The following is a 17,477-nucleotide window of genomic DNA, read 5'->3' as shown; positions in this document are numbered from 1 at the left end:
CCTCCCTCAGCCCACAGGCAAGAATGGAGTTGAATTTAACCTTTAGTTTCTGAGGTTAGGGATAGAGTAGATAAATGGGAAGCAGACACTCCTCCCATATCCTGTTCATGCAATGTAGGAAATGACTAAAATAGGGTCCAAAGGAAGTTTACTACTCAAACATATCAAGGATTAGGTTTCACAGTACTTAAAAAAAAAAAAAATAGAATCCCAAACTCTATTGTAAGAAAGAATTCTATCTTCAAAGATGGATTATGTGACTCTGGAGTTTCTGAAAAACAATTTTATTTTCCAATTTGTATTTGTCACTGAGTAAACAGAATCATATTTATTCAATGGAAACCTGTTACTTGGTTTTCTCAGAGTAAATAGAATTACTAAGCTACTGCTGACTCAGTCCCCTGGTTGCTGGGTAATTGGCTGCTTGCGATCAATAAAAATACAACTCTCCTAACACTGACTCCAAAATTTTGTCAGATTGGTCTTGTTTTAGATTATAAACTGAGAGTTCATAGATGTGAACTATGCAGCTTTTCACATATCCAGCATGTCATACTCCATTAAATACACATACATGCTTTATTTTTTAAAAAATAATGGCAAAGAAGGAGTAAAGGAGAATAGAGTAAAATAATTTCCAAATGTTCAAGTCCATGAACTTGAAGTCCTTCTTCAACATTCATAAGTCCACAAGTCTCTTATGGGCACCTAAGTCCCATTAATGTCAAAGAAAGTCTGCACACATCTAGGCCACATGGAACATTGAAGGAGGACAAGCTTCTTTGTTACCCATGAGCTGCTCTACTGATCAGGGGACTTGACCTTGCCTTTGCCTCAAGAGCCATGGAGCTGGCAGTTGTCCCTCTTTTAGAACTTGTTTCCTTATACAGATCTAAAAATAATGCTTCTACAGCAACAGAGGGAAATTTAAGCCCTGTCCCTATTTTAAAAAAGATCAACTACTGATTTTTATCATTTTAAAGATTCTCTATATCCCCCCCCCATTTCACGTTATCATCATTGCTCTTCTGTGTATCAGCCCAACCTCCCTCAATTATTTTTATTTTCAGCACAAGCCAGCAAACAGTGCATGAGACAAAGGTGATAATGAAAATGACTGATATAATAAATAAAAAAGGTCAGGTTTGTTCTTAGTTACTTTTTATTTATTTTTAGGACTGGAGAAAGATGAATGGAAAAGTCCTTTCTGAAGGGTGGCAATAAAGTAAGGAGACTGGATTTTTATGTATAATTCCTCAATTTTATCACTCCATAGTCCTGACACATAAATAGGGTGAGGGGACGTCACTGAATGTACTGTAAGCAAATGCAGTCACATCTGAGTTACTCATGCTTGGAAATGAAAATAAGTTTTCCTAGAACCCCCTACTTGCCTGCAATGTTTCACTCACAGTTTATACAGGTGAGGCGGGAGAGTCTGGTGATTGAAGTCATTCTCCTAGGTATGTAATCTCTCCTGGGGTGGACAGATAAGTAAGAGATTTATAGGTGCTTGTATTTTCTTTACTTTTTTACAAGAATGTTGGTAAAAGAGGACGTTGGGAAATAAATTTACCTTTAGTTGCAAACCCAGTGCAGAACTATGATGCCACTATAGCTTCTGGACTCTAACTCTCCCACCACCACTGCCTGGGTGAAGAGGGCTAGCGAGGACCACAGCAAATTCCTGGAATTGCCAGTTTCCCTCTCACATTAATGGACCAGGACATACCTCTTTTTTTCAGGTATGAAATTCAAAATTATATCACTCAGGATTTCGCACTTCACTACTGGTCTCTCTCTAGCCTTGCCCTATCTTTTTCTCTCTCTCCTCTAGCATTTTCTGAACGAGGCAATATTGTTATGATTCTGGACTGTTGGTGAGGAGTGGGGAGGGGGCATATCATTTATTTTAAGAATCCTTTGTAGCCATTAAGGAAACTTGGCAGAAACTAAGAGGACTTATGGAGGCTGCAAATTAAAAATGTATTCACTTTATGAATCCACAGGAAGAAATATCAACAATCACATGAAAAGATGTTCTACCTCACTCACAATAAGATGGAAACTAGAACAATGTAATATAATTTTTCAATATTTAGACAGGAAAAGATTAAATATGCAGTATTACCCAGAACTGGAGTGGATGGGAAAATGTAGGCATGTTCCCTTTGGATAACAATTTGGCATCATTTATCAAAATTTAATGTGCACATGCTCTTGGACCCAACAGTTCCATCTCTATGAACTTTTTCTAATACCTCAACTAATTCAAGCAGGCAAAGTATGAATGCAAAGATGTTTAACGCAACATATTTATATTGAATTAATATATAAATACACATTTTAATATTTGCATTTTTAAAGTGGGGAAAACATTTTTATCCATCACCAAGAGACTTGTTAGATAAATTATGGCATAACCATTTAATAGATTTTATGACAGATTTTAATGTGATAGACCTAAGTTTTCACTATGGAAAAATGTCAATTCATAATAAGTGAAAGAAAGGTATATATACACATAAGAAGAGCTATATAAACACAAGAAAATATTCACAGTGTTTCCTCTGAGGAGTGAGAATGAAGAGCAGGAGCATTTGATTTTTTACGTTTAAAAATTGGAATGAAGGAAATAAGTTTTTTCTTGTGGTCAACCTGGTTTTATGTATTTTGTTTTCTTTTTTAAAATGTTTTTTAATTGAATAACTGTCATAAAATTTTTTTACTAATAAACTCGTGATTACAGTTTATGCAATATATTCATACTAGACTTTTGTAGTGACCATAATAAATAATGAAAAAATGTACCCAACAAAACTTGAGGCCAGGTGGTGAAGCTTCCGGAGACAATGGCTTTGCTGAAGCCACAGGGCACTGCCCAGAACTGGCTCCCCAAAGAGAAATGGGCTTCTTGTAAAAACCTGTCTCCAGACACCACACCATAAAATTCTGAAAACTTGCTTTCTTTACTGCATAACTAAAGCTATGTTATATGCTTACAAAATGCCATATAAATTTGATTTAATACTTAAATGTGTTTTAATTATTTGGCTACCGGGGAAAAAATTCTTGGGTAAACATTTTCATTAAATAGGACTCTCTTTTTTTCCTCTTTCAGGAAAAGATAATCATCATTAATGAAAATGACATCAGACATTTACATAATGCTCTTAAGCCTCAAGGTAGTGACATGCAATTTGCAAGATATTTCTCGGAATCACTTCATCCATAAAGGATATAGACTTCTATGATGTGGAAGCACTTAGCAACTTCTGACATTATTCAGCTACTTAAGGCAGAAAGTAAAGATCTCACACTCTTGTGACCCTATTCAGACATCCACAAGTTTGTCATAATTACATTTGATATCTGCCTTCAAAAAAGATGAGATTGATCCATCTCTCTATCATCTATCTATACAAAAGAGATGGAAAAGGAGAGGGATAGGGACCGGGAGAGAGATCCAAAGACAGAAGAGTGAAAGAGAGAGAGAGAGGGAAAGAGAAAGAGAAAAGGGAATCCAGAGGAAAAGAGAAAGAATTTAAAAAAACAAACAACACAGAGAAGGAAAAAGAAAAATCAATACTGATAAAAAAAAGTTATATTTGAAATTTATACTGTAATTTTTGAAAGATCATTTTCTCTAAGCCATTCATTTTATACCTGAGGAAACTGAAACCCAGAGGGATTTCTCAAAGATTATGAGGAGTCATGATGATATCGAATTTGACAGGATATCCTAACTTTCCCTTCCCTACCTTTCATTTTACACTATTTATGTTATTTATCATAATAGTTGAATATTGAAGAGTAAAATTAAAAGATTAGTAATTCAGCCTTGTTTAAACAACACCTTGTTTAAAGAACATGCCGTGAGCGTGTTGGTAGATATTCATTGTGTCACTCTACCCGTTTGAACTTGCAACAAATATTTTGGGTGCCTCCTATATGCAAGACGTGGTGCTGGATTTAGAGTATATGGCGGTTAACAAAAGAAATAAGGCCCCTGTGCTCATGGCATTTTAGTACTACAGTATCTTAGCTGTGCCGTAAAGGTAGGATTTCTCTCTAAATAATAGCCAGGGAAATTCTTCAAGCAGCCTTGCCTCTGTCAACTATTTTCAATTATTGTGGCAAAGCTAGAGAATCATTATGGATGCTGGGTTGTTGCCCTGACTTCACATTGCCTTTCTCAACACTAATCTTTCCAGGATAGACCTAAATAGAGGACAGACCTATTCTCTTTCAAATTTCTTTTATGTATGACTTAAAGTATTAAACACTTTGCCTTAGTGTAACATACATTTTTATTTGATTTGATTTAGACATGTCTAAACCCAGACATGCAGGGAGGAGTTGGCAACAACAGCCCACCACCTCTCTTTCCAGATGGACAAAGCCATATGCTGCAAGGCCCCCCATGGTACCAATCTTTCTCTGCTCTACAAGGCAAACCAATCCATCTCTAAAATCTTAAGTGTTGATTCTAAATCGGGTTGCTTTGAAGTCCCAGGGAACATTCCATTCTCTCTTAGGATTGTGTCCATAAGTGCAGCTTCATATCCGGCCCACTGGCAGCCTAAAAATACACCTATCTGGGTTTGGGTAACTTTAGAATCTTTCCCCAAGAAATTCTGAAGGCTAGTGATAGCTTTGGGAAAATGGAGAAGAAGCTTTCCAAAAATTGTGTAGCATGAAAATTTACCAATTCACCTGGTTGAAATTCCTTACTCCTACTCTCACCTCTTATTCCACCAGCTTTTTAGTGTCCGTTATCATGTATTTATGGTAACAACTTCTATTTGAAAATGACCTTACTTTTACATCATTTAAAATGTTTATCAATGTTGTTTATTCAGGCCACTATTGGCTAACTATTCGATTAAAAGATTCACCTCTTTTCTGTCAGAAAGTGCTCAATGAGGAATGAGGGGTTTATTCTGACGGGTTCAATGAAGTCATTAGGCCCCCTGAACCAAGAACGCAATTGAGACTAGCAGTAGTTTCCGCACTCTACAGGGTTCTGTACCCGCAGGTGGTCTCAGGTTTCAAATGTGAGTCTTTTTGTGTTAAGTATGCATAAGGGGAGAGGGGATGTCTTTGCTCAAGTTCTCAGAGAATTGCAATTTAGAATATTCGTCAGGAAATTGCTCTGTGGTGTGAAATTAAAATGTGACCTTGGGCTTGAGCCTTTAATGTGAAAAGTGTGTGTCCAAAATTCTAACTAGATGCATTTTAAATATGATCCTCTACTCATTTTAGTAAGTCCTTTCATTTTTAAATAGGAAATTGTCTTTTTATTTAAGCAATTTTATTTAGCTCAACAAACACTCTTTGAGCATTTTACCAGGAACATGGCAGCCTACTTTTTTCAATAGGGATTTAAAATTAATGGCTCTGGTACCAATAGCTAAGGAACTCAGAGAAAAAGGCAATACACAGACTTTTCTTTATATCTACCAAGGGACAAACTGAGTTGATTGCTAAAAGAGGAGCACATAAATGTTACAGGAGGCTAGAAGTGAGAGGAATTATATTTGATTAAAAATATAAAGGATGACTTGAAGAAAAGGAACAATTTCAAAAACCATAAGCAAAGATCTTCAAGGCAATGACCTCCAAGAGACTTGTCCAAAATTTAATTAAAGTGGATCAATTAGAAAGAAAATACTAAAATAGCTTTTAATATTGTTGAACTAATTATTTGAAATGCTTATTTTTTAATGTGCCAAATATTTTTGTTCATTAATGTGCGATAGTTAATTTATGTGTCAAAGTGACTGGGCCACCAGGTGTCCAGATGTGAAATGTTATTCTGGGTGTGTCTCTGACGGTGATTTTTGAATGAGGTTAACTGTGAATCACTACTGACTAAAGCAGGTTGCTCTCCTAATGTGGATTGCCCTCTTCCAAACAGTTGAGGGTCTGAATAGAACAAAAAGGCTGACCTTCCTGGGAATAAAAGGGAACGCCCTAAGTCTGACTGCGTGAGCTGGACATTGGTGTTTTCCGGCTTTCAGACTGGAACTTATACCATCAGCTCTCTGGGGTCTCCATTTTGCCAACTGTAGATCTTGGGGCTTCTCAGCCTCCTTAATCATGAGTCAATTCCTTATAATTAATCTCTCTCAATTTCTCCCTCCCTTTCTCTTTCTCTCTCTCTCTCTCTCTCTTCTATTGGTGTATTTCTCTGGAGACCCCCTAATTAATACAAATGTATATATTTAAGTAATAAATTTTAAAAAGCATATATTTGGTTTATAAAAGATTGCTCAGTTTTTTCTACTAATAGATATGTGTATTCAAATGTAATGATCTTGGATATTAAAACTGGAAGGATATTTTTAATTTGAAAAATTATCTTTTTAAAGAAAAAATTTACCTTTTTTTTTTCTTGAGACTTTCCTTACACAGATGCTGCCTGCACTGCCCCATTGGCTGAGATTTAATAAAGATTTAAATACAAATGGAAAATAAAAGAGAGCAAGTTAAAAACATATAACCTCTCATATAACATATAACACCCCATGACCACCACCGCAACAGTAACAAACATAAAAGCAAATCAGGCATTTAAATGTCAGATTTCTGGTACGATCAAAACTCACACGCCTATAAAAATTCTGGACACTGTCCTATCCACACTTTATCTTATAAAATAATCAAAGTCCATTACAAGACACTTACACACACACTTCTTAAGTACTTTGCCTTTAGTTTCTTTAATAGCTTCAAGTGGTATGTTTATCTTAAATCATAATATACTGGAACTAGTGATAAACATGTTGTCATCTTTACAATTAATACCAGAAAAAAAAAATTCTACCTTAGTTACTTGCTAAGTACCTGCCAGTGAGCTCTGGTTTCTTGTTTGAAGAATATCATGGGAAGGATTATGCTGTTGACATACAATCACCGTGGATGACAGTGGCTGAGCCTTCACCATAAAAGGCAAGAAGTGATATTGCCCCTTTGTTAAGCCAGCTTTAGTAATGCTTTAACAATAAGTGAAGCAGTCATAAAAGTTCCTTGTATAAATAAGAGAAAATAAATTCATGTTTTTGGGATAAGAGATGTGATAGGCATTGCAGGTCAAAAGAAAAGCAGTTACAAAGAAGTGAGTACTCTGATCTGTCAATAACACATGATGCTCGGAGGGAGCAGCGGTAAGCAAGGCTGATAGATATGGAGGAAGTATATTGCCTAGATTCGTATTGGTCGTGACAAGGGATTGTGATGATTTTTATAGGCCTGCGGTTCCCAACTTTGTACAGAGGGTTCTGTCCCAGCACAGGCATTGATACTCTGGTGACAAACAGTCTTTATCAGGTTCCACTTTCTCATGCCTGCACACGTTAATTACTCTTAGGTATTTCCTTTCTGGTTCAGAAATAAAATTCAGAAAAATAAAGTGAAATTCAGAAATAAAACTCAGCGGTTTTTTTTTTTTTTTTTTTTTTTTGATCAATTTCATGCAAAGGGAGCAGAGGGGGGAGTTTCAGTGTAAACTCAGTCTGCCATCTTGACTCAGAAGTCCCTGAAATCATTCTTCACTCAGCAGTTAGTGTCATCTTTTTAGATAATGTCATGTTCATGTCAGAAACTGTCCAGTTGATCCACATATCCTGCTTTTTTTCATGATTTAAATACCCTACAAGAGTTGTTCTCATGCTTTTCTAAGTATTTCTCATACCTACGTGTTCTGCACTCAGAAAACTTCTACTCTTTTAGTCTTCCTTCTGTTTATTAAACGTACTAGCCTTTTTTTTTTCCCCCAATCCAGGCATGTTACTTTGTTCTGAAAATCCTTGTCCCTCAGATCTTCACATGGTTGGCCACTTCTGATCACTCAGATGGGTTTTTCCTGATCATTCTATCCAACGTAGCACTGCTTTGTCATTCTCTATCAAATCTCATTATAACATTTTTCACAGTACTTAAGAATATCTAAAATAATTTATTCCTTTACTTTTTAGCTCTGTGAAAACAGGGACCGTATACTCTATCTTCAGTGACTAGACTATTGGCAGAATATTTTCAACAAATGAGCTAATGAATGAGTGATTGGGAAGGTAGTAACTAAAAATTTAGAGAATAAAGATTAGATTTTATAAATGTAGTAGTGCCTAAATTAAAGAAAGCATGCATTATTTACTTAACATTCTTCAACCACCAATTAGTGATATTCTATATTATTCATTTAGAATTCAGTCCATTCAAACATGATTTGGAATAAACTAAGATAATGGCAGGGAAAATCGAAATAGAAATTAAAAATAATTTTCAAGAAAGTGTCATCAATATGTGGCAGGTAATTTAATATGGGTGAAAACCATAAGTTGGATAAATTTTAAAAACTGACTTTGAGTCCTTGGGTCTGAGTATCAGGAAAGATAATTATGTTATAAAGAGAGACTGGGAATATCATAAGGGGGCATGTGCGGATGAGAAAATGCATTTATATAGAACACACTGAGTGTGATGGCTCAGCGGGACACCCAGGTGGAGATGTTCAGTGTGCAGCTGAGATTATGGGCTTGAAGGCTGGGGACACGGGTTTGGAAACACTGATCTGGGAATCATCCTCACAGAGGTGATAATTGAAGCTGTGGGATCCCACGAGATCATGTGGAGCATTTCATCCTTACTCCTCCTAGACAGTCACAGAAATCATCCCTGTGGAAAGCTTTTTCTTGCGAATTTATAGGCCTTTCATAGGCTTCAATGAAACAGGCTTTGATTTAAAATGAGAAGTTGCTGACCTTTAGACATTGGCATGGGACAGTGATTTTCTCTTCCTAGCTATTTCATGAGTATGTTGCCTGTGATAAATGCTGGCCAGACATACAACTCTGGGTTAAAGGGGTATGGAATACAGTATGCTAAGCCTATGTTTAGGGAGCACAGATCAAGAATCTGAGGGAGAATAAGGAAATATTTATTTTAATGCTAAAAGTAATGTTCTTTTTTAATAAGCTGTTTTCTACTTTTGTGTGGGAAGCCAATCTAACATGATTCAGTGAATTTTCAACAGAATAGAGACATCCATCAGTCAAGGTTTCTTATTGTCGATATTAGGACTCTCTTCACAATGTGTTTGGAAGCAGATTCAGAAAATCCAGTCATTAGGATATAATCACACATCTGATTATCCTGGTGCCTTAAAATGAGAAGTTTTTCACTTCTCCTGAAGTCTGTTTTGATTTTAAACATAAAGTTGTTTGGAAGAAATGAGAAGAAAACCTGAGTAGAACACAAGCTTTTGAAATGGAATAAAGGAAGTACCAAAGCTCTATTGTTTGGTTTCTCAAAATTATGATAAACTGAATGTTCCTATATGTTTTACTGGTATTTTGTGTCAGTTGTCCATCTCTGGCTGATATCTGCATGATTCCTGTATGCTGATATTAGTTGATCTTTGAACATCTGGACTTTGTTATTTTTGACATTTCTCCCATTCATGACCTTTTAACAGTGCATTTTTTAAGATCGCCCACTCTTTTGGTGAGTATCCATAATCACTTCACAGGATAAACAGACCTAAGAAACTTAAGTTTTCCTCCTAAACTCCACTTTATAGCTGTTAAAACTGTGATGTTATGGGCATTCTAAATCACTGAAACAACTTTAGTGCTTAGGAAAAGAGCTGAAAGTAACATTATGCATTGAGAAGAATATTGCTTTCATAGTTTTGTAGGTGTGAATCGTATCTGATATCAAATACTTGGGAGGATATTTTTAAGAAAAGAAAGGAAAACCAGTAGATATAACTTATTTAGACCTTCCAAGGGATTTTTCTAAAGCACCACATTAGTGGATTAAATAATTTTGACAAGTACAATGTGAGAAACAGATCACTACTATGGATTTTAAAAGTGGTTGTAAGAGAATACTTGTAAACTTGAAAAAAAGTAGTCAATATTTGGTCCAGAATGTTTCAGGGCATTTAAAGACCTGCCTTGATGGTACTGTTAATAACCTGTAAGGAAAAGTGAACAATGAGCTATTAAAACTTGTGCCTCCTTGAGACTCTGGTCCTCTCACTGAGAGTGGATCTGATTTTGGTTAAATAAGAAACAACATAAAAATTTTAGATTTTTTAAAAAGAATAACAAAGAAAGAAACAAAATACGGTATTTTTAAAATTAATTTTTTTATCTTAAGATGATTGTGGATTCACAAAAGAGATCATACAGAGAATTTATATATGACACACATTTTTAATGACTAAAATGTCTGATAAATAGTTATCTAGAATTCATGTCAGATGGTACTCAGATATTTAAATGAAATTCAATATCAATATGTTATATAATAATTGCTTCTGTGTGGCCTATTAAAATTGGAATCTAGTTATGATTATATGATATAGATTTTAAATAGCTCGCTCACTTTGTCTGCAGTGGAGATCTGTTGTGGTAGGCCTCCCCTCCTTGGTAACATCACCTTGATTTCCTTTTAAGGAATTCTTTCTCCTGCATGGCCTGTTCTGTTAGTGGGACTATCAATCAAAGCTCCACCCCAACCACCAGGAGTAGGTATAAGACTCAAGCCAGCCCAATCAGACTCTCTTGAACAGAATGTGCCAGGATAGAAAATGCAGTCACAGATCAGGCATCTCAGCTGTAACTCACTGATAAAACTCTCAGTAAACTCCCACTGTCCAGATTCCCTAGAGGTGCCCTAACTCTAGATCTTTCCATGGCCTGGTGTTTCAGCCTCATTGATTTATTAAACACCAGAATCGCCTTCTTGGAACTTCTCTTTTTGCCTAAATTATACAAAGTTGTCCTCTATTGAATGCAACCAAAGACTAATACTGATAAAAATCAGTTTTACTCTCCCTTTATTTTTATTTATTTATTTATTTATTTTTTAACTCTTTATTAGAATATAATTGCTTTACGCTGTTGTGCCAGTTTTTACCGAACAACAAAGTGAATAAGCTGTATTTATACATATATCCCCATATCCCCTCCCTCCTGCAACTCCTTCCCACCCTCCCTATCTCAGTCCTCTAAGTCATCACTCCATCATCGAATTGATCTCCCTGTGTTATGCAGCAGCTTCCCACTAGCTCTCTATTGTACATTTGTTAGAATATATATGTCAGTGCTACTCTCTGACTTCGTTTCAGCTTCCCCTTCGTCTCCCACCCCATGTCCTCAAGTCCGTTCTCTATATATGTGTCTTTATTCTTGCCCTGTCACTGGATTCATCAGTACCATTTTTTTAGAATCCATATATATACGGTATAATACGGTATTTGTTTTTCTTTTTCTGTCTTACTTCACTCTGTATGACAGACTCTAGGTCCATGCACCTCACTACAAATAACTCAATTTCATTCCTTTTTATGTCTGAGTAATATTCCATTGTACCTATGTGCCACATCTTCTTTATCCATTCATCTGTTGCTGGGCATTTAGGTTGCTTCCATGTCCTGGCTACTGTAAACAGCGCTGCAATGAACATTGTGGTACATGTTTCTTTTTGGATTATGGTTTTCTCACGGTATATGCCCAGCAGTGGGATTGCTGGGTCACATGGTAGTTCTATTTTTAGTTTTTTAAGGAACCTCCAAACTCTTTTCCATAGTGGCTGTACCAATTCACATTGCCACCAACAGTGCAGGGTTATTCCCTTTTCTCTGCACCCTCTCCAGCATTTATTGTTTCTAGGTTGTTTGATGATGGCCATTCTGACTGGTGTGAGGTGATACCTCATTGTGGCTTTGACTTGCATTTCTCTAATGATTAGTGATGGTGAGCATCTTTTCATGTGTTTGTTAGCCATCTGCATGTCTTCTTTGGAGAAATGTCTATTTAGGTCTTCCACCCATTTGTGGATTGGGTTATTTGCTTTTTTGGTATTAAGCTGCATGAGCTGCTTGTATATTTTGGAGATTAATCCTTTGTCCATTGCTTCGTTGGCAAGTATCTTCTCCCATTCTGAGGGTTGTCTTCTTGTCTTAGTTATGGTTTATTTTTCTGTGCAAAAGCTTTTAAGTTTCATTAGGTCCCATTTGTTTATTTTTTATTTTATTCCCATTATTCTAGGAGGTGAGTCAAAAAGGATCTTGCTTTGATTTATGTCATAAAGTGTGCTGCCTATGTTTTCCTCTAAGAGATTTATATTGTCTGGCCTTACATTCAGGTCTTTAATCCATTTTTAATTTATTTTTGTGTATGGTGTTAGGAAATGTTCTAATTTTATTCTTTTACGTGTTGCTGTCCAATTATCCCAGTACCACTTATTGAGGAGGCTGTCTTTTTTCCATTGTATATTCTTGCCTCCTTTGTCAAAGATAAGGTGCTCATATATGCTTGGGTTTATCTCTGGGCTCTCTATTGTGTTTCATTGATCTATATTTCTGTTTTTGTGCCAGTACCATGCTGTCTTGATCTCTGTAGCCTTGTAGTATAGTTTGAAGTCAGGGAGCCTGATTCCTCCAGCTCCATCTTTCCTTCTCCAGATTGCTTTGGCTATTCAGGGTCTTTTGCATTTCCATACAAATATTAAAATTTCTTGTTTTAGTTCTGTGAAAAATGCCATTGGTAATTTGATAGGGATTGTGTTGAACATGTAAATTGCTTTGAGTAGTACAGTCATTCTCACAATGTTGATTCTTCCAATCCAAGAACATGGTATGTCCCTCCATCTGTATCATCTTTGATTTCTTTCATCAGTGTCTTATAGTTTTCTGCCTGCAGGTCTTTTGCCTTCTTAGGCAGGTTTATTCCTAGGTATTTTATTCTTTTTGTTGCAATGGTAAATAGGAGTGCTTCCTTAATTTCTCTTTCTGCTCTTTCATAGTTAGTGTATAGGGATGCAAGAGATTTCTTGCATTAATTTTGTATCCTGCTACTTTACTAAATTTGTTGATTAGTGCTAGCAGTTATCTGGTAGCATCTTTAGGCTTTTCTATGTATAATATCATGTCATCTGCAAAGAGTGACAATTTTATTTCTTCTTTTCCAATTTGGATTCCTTTGATTTTGTTTTCTTCTCTGATTGCTGTGGCTAAAATTTCCAAAACCATGTTGAATAATAGTGGTGAGAGTGGGCACCCTTGTCTTGTTCCTGTCCTTAGAGGGAATGCTTTCAGTTTTTCACCATTTAGAACAATGTTGGCTGTTGGTTTGTCATATATGGCTTTTATTATGTTGAGGTAATTTCCTTCTATGCCCATTTTCTGGAGAGTTTTTATCATAAATGGATGTAGAATTTTGTCAAAAGCTTTTTCTGCAGGTGATGAGATTATCATATGGTTTTTATCCTTAAGTTTGTTAATATGATGTATCACATTGATTGATTTGCATATAGTGAAGAATCCTTGCATCCCAGGGATAAATCCCACCTGATTATGGTGTATGATCTTTTTTTTTTTTTAATTTTAATTTTAATTTTTTTTATTATTATTTTTTTGGGGGGTACACCAAGTTCAATCATCTGTTTTTATATACATATCCCCATATTCCCTCCCATCCTCAACTCCCCCCCCCTTGGGTTCCCCCCCACCCTCCCTGTCCCAGTCCTCTAAGGCATCTTCCATCCTCGAGTTGGACTCCCTTTGTTATACAACAACTTCCCACTGGCTATCTATTTAACAGTTGGTACTATATATATGTCTGTGCTACTCTCTCGCTTTGTCTCAGCTTCCCCTTCACCCCCTGCCCTCCCCAAACCTCAAGTTCTCCAGTCCATTCTCTGCATCTGCGTCCTTGTTCTTGTCACTGAGTTCATCAGTACCATTTTTAGATTCCGTATATGTGAGTTAGCATACAATATTTGTATGATCTTTTTAATGTGCTGTTGCATTCTGTTAGCTAGTATTTTGTTGAGGACTTTTGCATCTATATTCATCAGTGATATTGGCCTGTAATTTTCTTTCTTTCTTTCTTTCTTTTTTTTTTTTTTTGACATCTTTACCTGGTTTTGGTATCAGGTGATGGTGGCCTTGTAGAATGAATTTGGGAGTGTTCCTCCTTCTGCTATATTTTGGAAGAGTTTGAGAAGGATGAGTGTTAGCTCTTCTTCTCTAATTGTTTGATAGAATTTGCCTGTGAAGCCATCTGGCCCTGGGCTTTTGTTTGTTGGGAGATTGTTAATCAAAGTCTCAATTTCTGTACTTGTGATTGGTTTGTTCATATTTTCTATTTCTTCCTGGTTCAGTCTTAGAGGATTGTACTTTTCTAAGAATTTTTCCATTTCTTCCAGGTTATCCAATTTATTGGCATATAGTTGCTTGTAGTAGTCTCTCATGATCTTTTGTATTTCTGCAGTGTCCATTGTTACTGCTCCATTTTCATTTCTAATTCTGCTGATTTGCATCTTCTCCCTTTTTTTCCTGATGAGTCTGGCTACTGGTTTATCAATTTTGTTTATCTTCTCAAAGAACCAGCTTTTAGTTTTATCGATCTTTGCTCTTGTTTCCTTCCTTTCTTTTTCATTTATTTCTGATCTGCTCTTTATGATTTCTTTCCTTCTGCTCACTTTGGGGTTTTTTTGTTCTTCTTTCTCTAATTGTTTTAGGTGTAAGGTTAGGTTGTTTATTCAAGACTTTTCTTGTTTCTTGAGGTTGGATTGTATTGCTATGAAATTCCCTCTTAGAGCTGCTTTTGTTGCCCTTTAAAAATTCAACAATATTTTTCTAATTATATACGTGACAAGTCTCAGTGTAGGGAACTTGAAAATGCATGAAATTTCTCCAATCAGAGATAACCACTGTTATTTTCATATTTCTCTTGTGTTTTTATGTGTAAGTGTGTGTCTATATATGTTAAAGAAAATTGAGAGTGTCGGTTAGTTATTTTCTATTTCTTATTCTTGCAACTTGGTTTACTCATGAGAAATTTTACAATGAGCTCTTCTTAAAATTTCTCGTACATTTTGTTCTTTGAATATATTAAACTTATTAAAATATAAACAAAATAGCACTGGGAATACCAATATTTATTCACAACTGTTTAGCATAAATGTAATTTATCTATGTTATGGGCTGAATTACATCCTTCTGAAATTTGTATGCTGGAGTCCTAACCCTCAGTACCTTAGAATGTGACTGTATTTAGAGATAAGAACTTTAAAAGCTAACTAAATTAAAATGAGGCCATTAGGTTGGGGCCTAATCTGACTGGTATCCTTATAAGAAAAGGAAATTTGGACACATAAAACACACCAGGAATGCATGTGCCCAGAGGAAAAACAGTGTGAGAACATAGCAAGAAGGTGGCCACGTCCAACCCAAGGAGAAAGGCCTCAGGAGAAACCAAACCCTTGATCTTGGACTTCTAGCCTCCAGAACTGTGAGAAAATAAATTTCTGTTGTTTAAATCACCCAGACTGTTGTACTTTATCATGGCAGCCATAGAAAACTAATACAATATTTGTGTGCAAAATGAGTCTAGTAAACAGACTCATCACACCTAGAAATGGTAAGTGAAAGTATACAAGGTGTTCAAAATGTGGTGCAGTTACAACCCTTTCCAATCTGCTTCAATTTACGTATTTCTTACATCTTAGAATGGCCATCCTAGCCTCAAACCATGTGAGAATCCTGATGCCTCCTCCTACTTAAATCTAATGACTAGTCATGTGTTGCTTAAGCTATTTTTCCTATGGCTCTTGTATCTGAACTTACTTTTAAATGCAACAAGCATATAGTACTTTTGTTAATCAATACCTCTCAACTAAAATAATGTCACAGCTTTTTAAAAAGCTTCCATGAGACAGTTCTTTCTTGTGCCCTTTTAAATTAAAAGAAAACCTCCTAAAGCACACTTGTGAATAACTCATTATTGTACTCAAAAATCTCTGTTTTTTTTGTTATTCTTTTCCATTAAAATAGCAATAAATGCTTTTCAGAGAAAATCAAGAAATATAAAAAAAATGCACCACTCTTCCTACATGCTGAGTTAAATGTAGTAATGTTTATGAGTTTTTTCCTCTAATTTTTATCTTCTGCTGACATGATTGTATTCATGAGGTTACAGTTGTGCACAATGCTCGTATGTTTAAAATAAAATTGCTTATAGAAGCAATACAAACTGTTAGGGATATTAGAAAAATATTGAAAATCCACAAAGAAGGAAAGAAAAATTCCACCAAGAATTCTACTCTGCAAAGACAAATGATAAATACCAGTAAGATTTTGATGTGTCCCCTAGCAATCTTCACTCTTTTTTTTCTTTATAGTTGAGATCGTCATACATATTTTAACTAGAGTTAAATAGAAATAGTTATCATTCCTAGATAAAAATAAAACAATAAATAATATCTACCACTGGATTTTTTTTTTCCACACCAATTAAATACCAAAACACATGGACAAAAATACTTGGGAAGTTCAGTATAATTTTTCAAAGGTACTGAAAATGCATTATTGAGTTTCTTAGCCATAAGAATGGCCATAAAAAAGGCTTTATTCTTAAGGAGAGAAAAAGAAGACTTTTGTTTATAATCTCCTAAGCCATATGCTAAATGTATAAATAAAGGACTTTGTGGAGAAGGATTGAACCACAACAGAACCAGTAATTATTTAAATTTCTCCAAATATAGGAGGCATCTTTGTCAACTGTAGAGTGAAAGATTTCATCTTGGTGATAGTGAACTGAATAATTAGAACCAAATCCTTCTGCTGAGGACAAGTAAAAGATCTAGACGAAATGTTAAAATAAAAGCAAAAACAAACAAACAAAAAACCTTAAGTACAAACAAAAAAACCCAACAGGGTAGTTATATTTGACCACCTAAAATCTAGAAGATTTACCCAACCAAAACCTAGGAGAAGGCAAGAAACTGGGGAGGAAAGCCTAGAACCTGAATCTGTTTTGCCATGAAGGTCATTTATCTGATTGGAAGTAGCAGCTGTGAAGCTGAACTATACTTTTAGCAGCTTGGTAGGGTTCTGGGGGATTAAAAAAGAGAAAGAGAGAGAGAGAAAAGCCCAGGGTTCACTAAGGTAAGGATTTTAACTGCCCTGCTATACACCCACATTGAGATGAAACCCAATAGGGCTATACCCTCCTAGTAAGGATGAACCAGAAGTGAACTAGCCTTTGTTCCATGTTACTTGGGTTATTTGATGACTATAAATATGAAATTCAGACAGAGGTCGATTCTGAATTGGTACCCTCCCAAAGGTCTGGCAAAAGCCACAGAATCCTCTCTAGAGGGATGTATAATCATCCTCAGCCTCAAATTATTCCTCCAAATAATTTTCCAAATAATTTAATGTCAAGGATAACAAAACATATGGGGAAACAAGAAATCCACTGTGAGTGAGAACCAGAAAAAAACAGGCAAGAAAAGTAAACTCACAAGCACTTCAGCTATTAACATTATCTGACACAGAGTATAAAACAATTTTGCTTTGTATTTAAAAAAATAGATAAAAGAGCTTGAAAATGTGTGCAGGGTACACAAAATATAAAAAACTTTGTAGCAAATTTGAAAAAGAACTAACTAAAACT

This window comes from Hippopotamus amphibius, chromosome 3, assembly GCF_030028045.1.
Source record: "Hippopotamus amphibius kiboko isolate mHipAmp2 chromosome 3, mHipAmp2.hap2, whole genome shotgun sequence".
Taxonomy (NCBI): Eukaryota; Metazoa; Chordata; class Mammalia; order Artiodactyla; family Hippopotamidae; genus Hippopotamus; species Hippopotamus amphibius.
This window is presented reverse-complemented; position numbering follows the sequence as displayed.